The sequence below is a fragment of the Equus przewalskii genome, chromosome 23 (genome assembly GCF_037783145.1).
Source record: "Equus przewalskii isolate Varuska chromosome 23, EquPr2, whole genome shotgun sequence".
NCBI classification, from domain to species: Eukaryota; Metazoa; Chordata; class Mammalia; order Perissodactyla; family Equidae; genus Equus; species Equus przewalskii.
Window position 1 is genome coordinate 15,772,562 of NC_091853.1, and position 15,136 is coordinate 15,787,697.

Sequence of the window (15,136 nt, forward strand, 5' to 3'; positions counted from 1 at the left end):
TACTTCTCAGACATAACTTTGGTTCACTTGTAAGTTTTTCTTTTTGGACACATATATTTATAAACATTTGGCTATGTGACCATGTAATTCATACTTCCTGCCTATCTGACGTCTGTTCTTCTCTTATAGACACATTCTGAAGATCACCAAGAAAGCTCCCTTCACCTCTTCCTTTTACCTCTTCACATCCCCACTCCCTTCCCTCCACTTCAGCATCTCTACTGGCCAGTAAATGGATGTGAAATTTACCCTTTGATATTGATTTTAGGGACTATGGTGGTTTCATAGTATGTCAACCTAACTAAGCTTGAGCCTCGTTTCCCAGAATTTGCTTCCCTGTGTGGCTCCAGGTTAGGTTGGCTACCAGAGAAATTTACTTGAGCATCTGAAGGTGGAAGTCAAGCAGCAAGCTAAGCATTCTCTGAGGGTGTAGGGTGCCAGGTGCCACTGTAGCTGTCGCATCCCGTCACTGAGCTGCTGGCTCACTTCCTTGGTGAGGCCTACAGCTCCCTCAGCTTCTCTTAGTGTGAAGGGTACCAGTTGCTTCTGCAGGTCACCTGCCACTGAAGTATGAGGTGGTGAGAGGCAGACACGGGCTCCAGTTGGTCCTCATGGCTTTCAGTATGTCCTTGCTCTTCCCTCACTTCCTGCCTGCTGATCTGAGGCCCCTTCTACAGCAGAGAGGAACCAGCCTTCCACAGACTTCTTCACTACAAATGTGTAAGTTCTGATAGCCATAAGAAATCCATATTCCGTATCACTCTGCTCCCATGATCCATCTCTCAGCAATGCAAGGGATTAAGGTGTAATCCTTCACATTTAGATACTGTTGAGAGGAGTGTCTCTAGTGAACTGGTGTTGGCCATGAGAATTAGCCCATCAGATTCATCTATCTATCACTTAACTACCGTCTAATGTGCCCTCAGAAGACAGTGTCCTGGGTATTGGGTAGCAGCCAGCAGAGTACAAGGCAGAGAGGATGGTGGAGAACAAGGTACAGGGAGTGGGAGGCATGCCCGGGGCCCACAAATGCTTCTGGGTTTATTGCAGGAGCTACATGGACTGGGAGTTTCTCTGTTGGTGATAATTGTGGTGAGGGGAGAGGGAGTTCGTCACTCCACTGGAACCATGCTGACGTCACAGTCATCTGCATAATCAGCTGTCCTCACAGTACCAGCAGTGGTGTGGGGCAGAGAGGCAGGACCTATGTGCTGACAGCGCCCCTAGTGGGCAGGAGCATTTCTAGCCAGATCACAACACTGCCTCTGAGCCCTCACTCCCATACAGAGACCAACTCTTTCTCAAGTCCACTGAACTCCAGGGACATTAAGTTTCTCTGCCCTTGAGGGTGACAATAATTCAGATTACTTCTTACTATTGAGAGATTTAGTGGGGCTGGAGATTTGAGTGTGAACGCAGATTGCAAAGACAAAGCTTAAGTCTGCAGGAATTTGCTTATTTTCAGTTTTAATTTTAGGTGTTTTTATTCAGTTAATGTATAGGCCTTGTAGAAAAACCAAGTGAAACATATAAGCAAAAAGGAGAACATTAAAAATCATCTGTAATTCCATAATCGAGAGGTGGCCATTATCGCCACTGAGGTATAGAAACATAGTTTCAGGAAGGCAGCATGAGGAAGTAGAGACGCATTGGCTGGGAGTCAGAAATCTGGGTTCTAATCCCAGTTCCCGCTGATTGCTGATTGTCATACCCCTTAGCTGAAAAGTTGGGGTTGAACTTTCTGTTAAAGTGAAAATAAAAGGACATGAATGTGGTTGCACAGTAGTGAGCATCTTTATCTCCTGTCTCTCTCCCCCTTTTGGTGTATTATCCAAACCCTTGGAGCACACTGCAGAGCTCAGGACTGAGAAGGGGAAACTCTGAGCGACATTTCTGAAGTGAGTCAGGGAGGAGAGAAGCCTAGGGGTTCCTTTGGTTTGGGGTTGCTCTGGGAGACGCACAGGGTCCATTGCTCCCCTGAGCATCAGCAGGGCCGGGCTGGGAAGCACGTGGCCTGCAGGCCTCAAGAGGAGCTGCGTTCGATCACTCTTAATGTTGCTCCTAGTCCTTCGAGGCTGTGGTCCAAGTGAGGCAGGGGCGGCAGAGCTTCCTCCAGCTCCCGCGCTCCCCCCCAGTTCCTGGCAGCTGCGAGCTGGTTCTCAGTGGCCAGAGGAAGGGAGAGAGAACAGCAGCACTGACCCAACAGCAATGCGAGGTTGAAAGTGGCACGTATGAGGACAAGTAGCCCCACTTACGCTCCCATCTGGGATGCTCGGGCCCCCACCTTGGCCTGGCACCAAAGCCACATGTTGTTCATTAAAGCACAAACACCCTGATCTCAGACTTTGAAGATAGGAATCACCCACCCCAAACCAGACACTGCCCACAAGCAGGCGAGAGGAAGCCAAAGGTGGTGAATGATTAGCAGAACTGGCAAACAGCTCCGGACCCTGTGGACACTGAGTCCTGGAAACCTGTGTCATGAGGAAAGCTTAGTTTGACCGCAGGAGCCCTTGGAGGCCCTTCATGGCCTGGCTGCTCCACTGTGAGAGTCCCCTAGGCCTGACCCCCAACAGCCCCACCCCCCCATTCTCCAGGGGCCCCTGGCACAGCCGCTGCCACTTGTCTGGCATGAAATACCAGAGTGAGCAAGAATGTTTTCAGGAGTTCAGGAAACCCGAATTTAGTAACTCCTCTAGATTTTACTGACTATGGCAGGGTGTATAAAAATGTATATGACATAGTTCTTGTCCTAAAGAGGCACTTCCTGTCTCTGCCTGCAGGTTTCCTAGAGTGTGGACAGGCTGATGGGCCTCTGCACGCCTGGCTGAGGCTTACATTTCTGGGTACAGGTCAGAGTGGAGCCTGGGATAACTGCACACCTCCTTCCTTCAAGCTGGGACTGTGATAAGGATACCAAAAGGAAGAGACGCCATAGATTCCCAACAGGCACAAAGCATTGATTGTCACATGCCAGCAGAAGGAGGTGGTGATGAAAATGATGTCACTGAAGTCGTCGTCCTGCCATGGGTAGCTCATGAAAGGTCTGTACAGAATGAAGGCTGCCTGTGTCAGCCAGGAGCCCATCAGGAGAAACAGCAAGGTCTCAATCAGCAAGAGGTGAAATGTGTCGGGTGCCCACAACTCTACGGTCAACACCCTTTCAGCAGGAAGACCACCAAGATAAGCAGGGAATGAATCTTCAGCTCTACCCCTGACGAGTCCTGAACATGTGACACCAGCAGCAGCAGGAGCACGTAGAAGGTCAGGACCAGGGTACCTTTTTCTAGGAGTACACATCTCTGAGGCAGCGAGTTCTTGCCCATGACATCTACTCAGCTGTTGAGGGTGAGGAGGATGAACATGATGTGGTACTGCCACTGTTTGAGGTACATGTATCTTGGCAGCAGCCCCTTGTTCATCAACACCATCCCATCATCCAGACAGGGGACCACACAAACCATTAAGATGGACTAGTCACCATCTTCAACAAACCTCCATAGGATATTTTCCACAGCCTGGCCCATCTTCCCTTATTCCTGGGAGGGCATGAAGGATACAGGAGAGAGTCATTGACTATTGGGACCTTAAAGAACAATGTTGCCTGATACAGTCTATAACAGAAAAGATATAGCCCTGGGTGAAAATGACCACTGATCTTTCCCATGCATTTATAGGTCTGGTTGATTAAGGAGTGAAGAACAGAAGTTAGGCCCTTTCTGCCCTCCTCCCCCTTAGGGCCTCTCAAGTTTTTGACTGCGTAGACAGAGCTAACTTGTACCTACTTTTATCATCTCCCTCTGCCCACTGCTCCCAGACAGAATGGAAAGTTCTGGACAGAAGCCCACACTTTTGGCGAGGTAGGGCTCATTGTTCCATTCCATTCTGATACACTAAGAACTAATTGACTTCTGCCAACAAAGGAGGATGAATATTTCCTAATATACGTTTGTGAGAATGTGTGCTTTCGTGAGCTCTACGTCTGGGCCCTTGAGATGTGTCTGGACACACTTCTCTCTCCCATGGCTTGCTTTCTTCTTCCCCTGTCCAGTGCTTAGAGGAGCAGTGGAGAGGGGCATAAACGTGGAGACCACCCAGAAAAGGCCTAGGCTACTCACAAACATTTGCACATCTTTTAAGACTCCTTACTCATATCTCTGGTCATAAATTGAAAGCAAATATATTCTTCCCGAACATAAAAGTTTACCAACATTTGGGAGTATGCTCACATGTATACATATTGAGCACCTACCTGACCTCTTTATTTTTCTGTAACAGATAGATTTGGGGAACCACCAAGAGAGCCCCTCACCTGCCTCCAATTCTCTCTCCAATGAATAGTAGATGAACCTGAAAAGCTCCCTTTTGAGATCAATTGTAGGGTGTTAAGGGGTAATTTCTTAATAAAATGCAGATATTTTGAGACAAGTAGATTCAGGGAGTTACTTATATTGAGTTAGCTCGTTAACTTTGTTCTCTCTTTAATTATCATTTGCTAAGTTATGTTGTTATGCCCTGCTGTTAGATACAGCCTTGCAGCTGAGTTCTAGCCAATGGAGTGTGATGGAAAAGATGGTCTCACCCACAAAATCTTCCCTCACATACTCTTCCATGCTGTTTTCTTTTCCTCTGGCTTTATACAGAATATCACAGCTTGCTTGAAAGTCATATGTTGTTGAGGATGGAGGAACCCCAAGACGGAAGGAAGAGGTTTCCTGGATTCCTTCTAGGAGTCCCATACGTTGTTCAGGAACTCTCATTTTGGACTATGTGTGGTCAAGAAATAAACTTATTTTGGTAAAGCGGGGCAAATTTTCACTGTTGTTTGTCATAGCAGCTAGTTCACCCAAGAGAATGCAAAATTAAGACATCGTCTTTATAGAAAAATTTGGAAAAAAATCCATAACCAAAAAAATGAGAAAAAATTAAGCACTTGCAGTTCCAAACCTGATGATAACCACTGTTCATGTTTTGCTGTAGAACTCAAGCTTTAGGAAGGCGGGGTTGTGAAATGAAAAAATAAAATGACCGGAAATTGAGAGACCAGGATTCCAGTCCCAATTTCCCCCTAATTAACAGAGCTTCAGTTTCTCTATTAAAGATTGGAAAGAGCTTTGGTGTCTGCGTTCTCTAAGTAGAAAGAGAGAGAAGAGGGAGGTAGAGGATGAGGGGGAGGGAGTGGGAAAGAGGGAAACATGGGCGTTGTTGCATAGAAGGGAGTGATTTTGTTACACCGCAATTTTTCCTTTTTAGCTAGTGGTCAAAACATCCAGAAAACTTCAAAGTGCTGAATGCTCAGGCAGAGGAGGTACGAAGAGAAGCGGTGAGCTTGACATTGTGATGAGTGGAGCAGGGGGAAGTCTCTGCTACTCTCTTCGGTCCTTGCCTTTGCTCTGGGAAGTCATTGATCTGCTCTGAGGGGAAGCGGCTCTCTATGCAGCAAAGTCCATTGCTGCACTAAATATTCGTCATCAGCAAAGAGCAAGTGCATGTTTTTGAGTAGCACAGTTCTACCGAGAATGACTGCAGGTGTTGAAAAGGTTGCTTTGGGTCAGTAGTAACATCATCTCCAACACCTCAGAGCTGTGGGTCTACGGGACGTAGTGGACACTGAGGAACAAACAGATATCCTTCTTCTCCTGACCACCACCTTTATCTCCATCTCTTGGCCACTCTGGGCAGCTGTGAGCCAGTCGCCAGAGGAGGAGAGAGAACAGCAGCAATGACCCAACAGCAATGTGAGGTTGAAAGTGACACGTATGAGGACAAGTAGCCCCACTTACGCTCCCATCTGGGATGCTCGGGCCCCCACCTTGGCCTGGCACCAAAGCCACATGTTGTTCATTAAAACACAGACATCCTGATCTCAGACTTTGAAGACAGGAATCATCCATCCCAAACCAGACACTGCCCACAAGTAGCTGAGAAGGAAGCTGAAGGTGGTGAATGATTAGCAGAACTGGCAAACAGCTCCGGAGCCTGTGGACACCGAGTCCTGGAAACCTGTGTCATGAGGACAACTTAGTTTGACCGCAGGAGCTCTTGGAGGCCCTTCATGGCCTGGCTGCTCCACTGTGAGAGTCCCCTAGTCCTGCCCCGCAACAGCCCCTCCCCGTTCTCCAGGGGCCCCTGGCACAGCCGCTGCCACTTGTCTGATATGAAATACCAGCGTGAGCAAGAAAGTCCTCAGAAATTTTGTAAACATGAATTTACTGGGCGCTGTGAGATAACCTTGTCCTCACAAAGCTTATAATATAGTTAAAAGTGTATTATACGCAGACATACACGCACACATGAAATACACAAATATGCATTAGTTAGAGAATTATTTAGAATTAGAGGATGGCATGCTGAGTGATGTGTAGAGTGCATTTTAGAAGATTTCAATGATGGGAGTTGTTCATGGGGGAAGTTCAAGGTTAATCAGAATCATCCCTAGGTACGTCCTAGAAAACGGTTAGTAACTCAGGGAAAGTTTTAGTGTCAAGTTCTTTCAAAAGCCTTTATACCAGCTTTAAAGGAATCCTTCATTTCTTATCATTGCAGGGGCGCTTATGACTAAGAATCCAGTGCTGTATTATATAGATTGTAGAGCAGCAGGACCAATTAAATGCTTGCCCTACCAGTCTCTAATGCTAGGACAGCGATACTTGTGGGAGAAAGAGTGAGACCCTGAGTTTGGGACAAGGAAACAGGTGAGGCTGAGAACTTTGAACTCCCCAATTCCGCCAGACCTCCCTTTCCACTGGAGGAAATCCCTCTTCCCACCTGAGAGGAAAAAGTCTTCCTCTGAATAAATACCTTTCAATGATCACACCTGGGGGACATCCATCACAAGGGTACACCAGTCTTTGTAGGACCCACTCTCACCGCTCTTATCACCTCCCTGTCCATAACGAGAGTATTTCCCAATATCGCCCAGGATGTACAAGACCTGGTCTAAAGTGGGAGAGGAAATCAATACACCAAAAGAATTACAAGACCTCACCAGTTAGTATTGGCAAGCGTGTGGGGAGCATGGATATGAACGAATTCTAAAGGTGTCTGACCATGCAAAGAGTTGATTGAGCCACATTTATCAATATGAGTTTACTTGCCTGCGATTCTAGGTTTAATATGTGGCTTGAGGATCTGGGAATGGTGTAAATAGTCTGCTAGGTTGGCCAGTTGAAACCAGGACTCAGTGATGGCCTACAGTCAGTGAAGATGGCATATTGGAACTTTCCTGGCCACCACTGAGTCCAGAAGCACTGCCAAATAGAGCTTTCTGCAAAGATGGGAGTTTGCTATAACCTGTGCTGTCCAATACGATAACTTCTAGCCACCTGTGGCTATTGAACACTTGAAATGTGGCCAGTACAGCTAGGGATCTGAACTTTTAATTTCAGTAAATTTAAATTTGACTAGCCACATGTGGATAGTGGCCATTGTATGGAATGGTACAGCTCTGGTGTAAGGATTCTGAAGGCTCAGTGGCATGGCAAATGACTGCGTCTTTTATCTGAGTCCACTCTGGCTGCACCCCGCAGGTTATGATATATGGAGTGCTCTCATTATCGTTCACTTTTGAATAACTTTCCCATTTCTATTTTTATTTTCTCTTTAACCCAAAAGTTATCTAGAAGAACATCTTTTAATTTCCAAATAAACTGTGCCCTTTTTTCTTTCTTTCTTTCTTTGTGTTTTTTGGTAAGGAAGATTGGCCCTGAGCTAACATCTATTGCCAATATTCCTCTTTTTTTTCCTCCCCAAAGCCCCAGCACATAGTTGTACATTCTAGTTGTAGGTCATTCTAGTTCTTCTATGTGGGATGCAGCCACAGCATGGCTTGATGAGCAGTACTATGTCCGTGCCCAGGACCCAAACCAGTGAACCCTGGGATGCCGAAGCAGAGGGGGCAAACTTAGTCACTTGGCCGTGGGGCTGGCCCCTCCTTTTTTCTTTTATTATCCTTTTTATGTTGATGTTATTTCTGCTTTTTAAAAAGTGTTGTTTTTCTTCATAAATCTTCTATGAGAAGTATACAAATATCCTGTATTCCTATTAATTTTAAATGATGTGATGATTTCTGAGATAAGTATGTTATTTTCTTTGTCCACCACTCTGGATTTGTTCATTTCTTTTTTTATTTCTACCACTTTTTATTTTAGCATATAGATGCCACAGAGTTCATGCATTAAAATTCATAATTGTTATATGTTCTTGGTGAATTGAATATAATAGAAAGAAGAAAATATATTTGTCCCTTTTCGTTGTTAATGATTCTCATCTTTAGTTTACTTTTGTCTGATATTAGCATTATAACATGTGCTTTCCTTTATTATTTTCTAGCGTACTTTCATGCTTATATTTTCAACCTTTCTGGGCCCAGTTGTTTAAGCACATGTCTTGTAATCAGCAGGTAGCTTGACTTTGTATTTTAACCTGTTCTAAAACTCTGTGTTATTTTGACAGGAGAATTTAAGATACTTAAATGTATCATGATCACTGATATATTTAGACTTATTTCTAACATTTTATTTTATGCTTCTCTGTTCCTTTCTCGGTCCTGACCCCAGTTCCTCCTTTAAAAATATTTCCGTAGGAATGAGTAACTTACATTTACTAGAATGAAGACTTCCATGGAAATAAAGATATGTCTGCTAGAACTAAAGGTTGTGGGAACTTGAGGTCGGTGACACATTACTGTGTTTCCATGTTCTCCAACTTTCCTCACCCATCCAGCTCTGTCTTTGTAAAACTTTGCAAACAATCCTGCTGGATCTTGGAACCTTGACATGCCATACAATCATGCCACATAGAAGAGTTTTGCCTGGGTTCTCACAACACAGCGGTTTATGTGACAACCTCCATTCTTTGGTTCCTCAAATAAATGAATTTTTATATATGAAATTTAATAAACATGAAGGCCTCCCCTCATGGGTACCTCATTCAGAACAACACAGATACTGCAGCGTTATTGGTTAGCGTCTTTTCTGCCTGCTAAGAAAGACATTTTGAGATATCCTAAGAAACAACAGGGTGAGGTGGTTAGTAGAATGACTGCAGGAATACTGTGCCATGGTTGGAAACTCAGCTTTGTCACTGTCTCTGCCGTTCGATGGTTATAAGATTTCAGTCCAGTAAGTTAACCTCTCCAAGCCCCATCTTCCTCGTAAGTAACCTGGGGTCAGTAGCGGCACCACTTAGCGGGTTACTGTGAGGATCAGAAGACATAATTCGTGTAAAGACAGGGCAGCCCAGGGCACACAGGAAGAACCCAGAAAATGGTAGCTGATATTGTTCATAATTATCTTAGTCCACACCCAGGACTCTAGACATGACTATTTTCATACAAACTGTCGTTTCCCTAATCCCCTCTTCCTCCCCTCCACCTGGCACCAGGAGAGCTGCGGAGCTCCTTGAAGACACATGATATCTCTATGAAGAGACATAATCTACTTCTCTTGATATTCTCAGCATCCCCAACGCTGACTCAAGGTGTCAGTCTGTGAACAGAGGGTCCTGGGTTTAAGAAGGCGCCGCATGCGCTGGCCTCATACTGGCAACATCTGCCCTATTTTTATGTTTTGTCTGCAGTTGCTGCATTAAGAAGACCTGGCCTTAATGAAATATTCACTCCTGGATCCTTTCATGTCCCAAATTAACTTTAATGAGCAAACAGGGAAAGATCAAGAGGGCTGCGACGGGGACTTAGGGGAAACTTTGAAGCGGAAGCCAGGATGGGGTAGATGCCCTCTGGAGACAGGCCAGCGTTTGCTTTTGATGACAGCGAACCCTCAGATCTTGTTCATTTGAGCTGCAAACAAGGGGCTCCAGTACCAGAATACCTGAGATTTCATCTTTTGCAATGCCTCTGTGTTCCACATTCAGCAAACATGTGTTGAATACCTACCGTAAGCAAGAAATTTGCTCTGAGGCTTTTATTATATGCTTTGGGTAATACCAAGGTGAGTAAGACACTGTCACTGCCCTCAAGGATTTTATGCTCTAGTAGAGGAAATAAACCAAGTTAGGAGGGGGACTTTGATATGTCATAAAAGAGGTACAAAGTTTCATCAGATCAAGGAAGGAGCAATTGCTTCCACCTTGGAGGGAACCAAGACTGCTGTATGCAGGAAGTTAGGTGGGAGTTGCCCTTTAAGAATAGTAGGATCTGGACAGGTTGGGGGGGGTGCAGGGGAGAGCAGTGGTCTTTCTGGTGGAGCACACAGTGTGAGGACTGGCAGGGAAGTCCAGGGAACGTTCTGGGAATAGTAAGTTGTTCCTACCCTGTTTCTTCTCTCTGTGTTTTCATGGGAAACTCTCTTAATCAGTTTGAGCCTCAGTTTCCCCATGGGGCTGGTTCTATATACTTCTCAGAATAATTGTAAAGATTAGATGACTTGTATTGTAATAGGCAAGTGTGTAGATCATCATATGTGCTTGAATAATGGTAGTTAGTGTCCCTCATGCCTGTTTCTGTTTCTACACTTTATTCCAGTCCCTAAGCTGGTGAGAGCAGAGCCCCAGGAATTTCTACTGGAATATGGAGTTTGGGAGCAAAAACAAGGCATCTGCAGGTCAATACTGATGTTTAAGTAAGGAAGTTTAGGATTGCCACAGGCAGTCCCCAGAATAGACAGTCCCTTCCCGTCATAAAAGGGCCCTCGTGTCCTGCATAGAACCAATCCTAGACTCACTATCCCCCCGTTCCCGTCCTTGTTGCAAGATATGGTCATCTTTTCCAAGTGCTCTGTCACCTCCACATCACCAAAAATCTCTTCTTTCAAAGACATTTCCTTCACTGCTTGCCCAGTATTCTAGTTGAAGACTTTCCCAGAAAGGAGCTTAACAATTCATCCGATGCTCTGTTCTTAGCAGAGTTGGTCTTCCGGACTTGTCTCAAGAGTAGTAGACCTCATTTGGTATTTTTGATATTTAATTCTCATTTCCATTTTTGGTATTCAATTCAACAAATATTTGAAACAGGATCTTAACTGTAATCATCTTTTTGCCTCTGAGTTTCAGCAGAGGCTTCAAAGGCCAATAATAAAACTGTTGGTGGGAAATCGCGTTGTCATTCCAGGGCGAGGTGCTGGAGCCTCCTTCAAGACTTTCAAAGGGAATGCCTGGAGTCATGCCGCAGGCCTTTGCCCAGCAGCCAGCTCGAGCCCATGTAAGAAGCTGAGGTTGACAGGAGATTGGAAAGCGGGGATTTCTTTGCAGAGAACTGTCATGTCCTGTTCATTCTCTATACACCATCCCCACTGGCCAGTGGGAGGGATGAATGTGCAGTCCCCTCACCTTTAGCCAAGTGAGAGGGGCTTCAAGGGTGCTATGTGGAGAGCAGGGTATGTGTTCTCTGGAGGGACAGAGAGGTTGTGTCTGACTCTGTGGCAAGAGGCCCTCATGGGGCTGCCCCTGCTTGGTGCACAGCCGGGGAGATGTGGTACAGTGGAGGTGAGGTGCGTGCCCACTGACAGAAGGACAATGGCAGTTGTGTCCAGGATCTGCAATGAACCCTGTGGAAGCCAGCAGGACTGGGCTTCTTCAAGGGTTTTTCCCCAAGAGGACCCCATGGAGGTGTGAAAGGACCTAAGGGATTCAGAGGAGGAGTCAAAGTGGCCATCTGGAGGAGAGGCGTTGCCAGTATTAAGGTAGCCTCAGTGCACCATCTCTAAGGAAGCCACAAAGGCATCTCTAGAGAGAGCATCAAGCAGAGAGCATGGACAGATATACCAGCCTCATAAGACTGTGCTGTTTACCCCAGAGGGGAGTGTTCCCTGGGCCTAACCAGGGAGGGATCAGAAATGGCAGCTAGAGAGTGGGCAGAGGGGAAGCAAGGGAGAGAGAGAAGCTGACCACAGGCCCTGTTGCAGCCACCTCCACCACCTTGGTGGACTTCTCAGCCTAGAGCAGCCCAAGCTAGGAGACGGGGAGTTTTAAACTAGACAAATGTTTAGGGTTTAGATATTACATATGAGTTGGGCTGGATTATTTGGTGATTATACCAGACTGGACCTTTATTATATGAGTGAGTGAGATATTGGCCTGGGAGCAAAAAAATCAGTTCCACGGAGCAGGTTTGTAGCGGGTCCATGGTGAGAAAGAATAAACTGCTTCCAGCTTGCGCCTGGACAGATCACACGCATTCAACCATTACCACACTGTTAAGAGCTGAATACAGCCCAATTTCTGCAGTCTAGGGGCTGCTAAAGAGCAGTTTAATAAAAGGCACACCCTGAAAAGCCTGCCAGTAGCATTCCAAAAAAGTATAGGGAAATGGGAAGGAAATTCCATCTTAGGACCTGGGAGCATTTGTAGAAGGGTATCTGAGGTGGGGCAAAGACATTCAATACACACAGAACTGCTTGAGACAAGACAGGTGTACAAGAAAGTGCAGGAATGCTTTGAGTTCAAGATCACATAGGCTGTGATTGGCAGTGGGAATGAAAAATGTGGTATGTTTTAAAAATAGGAACCATAAAACAAATTCTCACAGCACTATACCGTTTGCAAAGCTCTTTCGGATATCTTACTTCGTTTGACAATGACCAAACCCCTGGGCTAGGCTGGGAATATGCTCTTAATACTTGTTTGACAATTGAAGTTACCGTGGGTGAGTATTATTGTCTTTCCCAGCAGTACAGGGCTGGTCAATAGCATAGCTGGGATCTGAACGCAGGCTTCCCGCTTTCAAGTTCTGTCTGTTAGTTGTTTCCTGGCATTTGTTCCTGTCCCTCCACAAATGTTATAAGCAATTCAGTTCTGGAGACTATTTCAAATTTTACTTTTGGAATTATAGGGGTGTGTTGTGAAGATTGTATTAATTGATTCATTCATTCAACAAATAATTACATTTTAGCAGAAGGAGATAGATAATAAAAAAAATTAGCAAGTAATGTATGTATATATTAGATGCTGGTAAAGGCTAGAGAGAAAAATAAAGCAGAGAAAGGGAATAGGCTGTGGCAGGCCTGTGAGGGGTTGCTCTTTTAAATAGGGTCATCAGTGAAGGCCTATGTGATAATGGTGACATTTGAGCAGAGCCTCGAAAGAAGTGAAGTGAGCTAGTGAGTCGGCAAACATCTGGGGAAGAGACCAGTTAGGACTGCGGCGGTTATCCAGATGGGGGCTGACGGTGGTGTAGACCAGGATGAGAGAGGTGAAGATGGTGAGAAGGGGTCAGATTTCGTATATTTTTTGAAGTATTGTCAGGAGGATTGAGAGATCGATTCAATGTGTGGCTTGAGAGACAGAGAGGCATCAACAATGACACCAAGATTTTCAGCCTGAGGAACTGGAAAGATGAATTTGCATTCTATTAATGAAAATGCCTTTATTTGAGGATGGCAAAGGCTTCAGGAGGAAAAGGGTTTGGGGGAAAGGAGTTTCTTTGGGGCATGCTAAGTTTGAGATGCCTGTTTGACGTTTGAGTATTGATGGCTGTTGTTTATAAATGTTTGGAGTTCCGGGAGAGATCAAGACTAGAATATAGATTTGGGAGTTAGCATATAGTTCTGGTGATTTCCAATGGAGCGCTTATCAAGAGGTGTGAAGAATCTGAGTTTTACCTTATTTACTAGTCAACGAGTCAGCCTACCACAGCCTCATGGAAGCCGGCAGAAGACATGAGCCTCTGGGTCATAGACAGAGGCCTTTTTTACTCACAGCAATGGCTGTAGCCAGAGTAACCACCTTTTCCCTCCCCAGTTCCATGAATCTCAAGTCCCTAAGGCAGCCTGGAGAGGGCCAGAGATGCCTGCACACGCTGCGCATTTTATGACAGGAAAGGAACCCAGGCTGAGGAAACCTGAACATTTTGTAGTGGGCGAAAAGCTCTTTGCTCTGAGGTGGACACTATCTCTGTGTCCCAAAGCTGCTTCCTACACAAACAACCTTGAAAAGACAGTCCAGAATAAAGCCAGTTAGCGTCTCTGCTCATGAGCCAGGCAGAAATGCAAGAGACCTTGGAGAATTGTCTCACCGCACAGTATCACCCTCAAAGGAGCATTGTGGAAATTTTAAGGGGCATTTTTGGTTTTTCAATGATCAGGGGGTGCTACTGTTATTTCACAGGCAGAGGCAGGGATAGCAGACATCCTGCAATATAGGGGACAGTATCACACAAAAATAGCAATGTCATGGGCCACACAACTTTTAATGTCCTGTCAGGCATTCACTTAAGTGAAAAAAAGTTATAATTATTTGAATTATTTAAGCCTAGACTCTATTTCCACTGTACAAAATATTCTTAGTACGAAAGAATATTTGGTACAAAATATTCTTTAATCATTTAAATCAAAGGAACATCGTACTTTGTTCAGAATTCTATCAAGAGTCACTATTCGGATGAAAAAATACATGGCTAGCAGCAACACTGGTTAATGGAGAAGCCACACGTATATCAGACTACAATTGTAGCTGACACAATTATAGTGATTTTATGTGTGTGTATATATATTTATTCAGCCTTTATTTTATAAGGTCAAACACGAAGAAAATGTTTTTGGAATACTATCTAACTTCTCTTAAGTAAAACTTACTCATTATAAGAAGATATGATATAGTCAGATGCTTGTATCAAATACTGTTGAAAGGTCAATGGAGAAGAGGAGTGGAAATTGGCCACTGGATTTAGCAGCACAGAAATCATTAGTGACCTTGAAAAGAACAATTTCAGGGGAGAGGTGGGAGCAAGAGTCTGTTTGAAGTTGGTTCAAAAGAGCACGAGAGGCCAGGAACCCAGACAGGAGGGTAAACAACTTCTTTGAGGAGGTTTCCTGCAAAGGGGAGCCAAACAAGAGGGTGAAATGCGAAGCACCTAACACAGCGCCTAGCACACAGGAAGGGCTCAGTAAATGTTGGCCCAAGAAGGGCTTGAGGACCCTGGGAGGTGCTCAGTAAACAGTGGCCTACTGAAGAAGTGCTAATAAAAAGAAACGTAGGCACAGGGGCTGGTGGGGAAGGAGCTTCTCCGAGTCTTTCCTTTTGAGTCTTAAAAGAAATGATGGAGTTAGAGGAGGAGCATGGAGATGAGAGGGTGTCCAGACACGGGCTGAGGCACCAAGAAGGAGAGGGGCTGGAGGAGGGGCAGCCTGCCTGCAGAGCTGGGAGCTTTTAGGGAGCAGCCGGGCTTGAGTAGAGAGACCTG

The 15,136-nt window shown here is 45.2% G+C and overlaps 1 pseudogene; it reads right to left on the minus strand.

The window, feature by feature from the left end:
- Nucleotides 1-2,729: 2,729 nt before the first annotated feature.
- LOC103552101 (transmembrane epididymal protein 1A-like) lies at nucleotides 2,730-10,778 on the minus strand (annotated as a pseudogene).
- Between the last annotated feature and the right edge of the window lie 4,358 nt (nucleotides 10,779-15,136).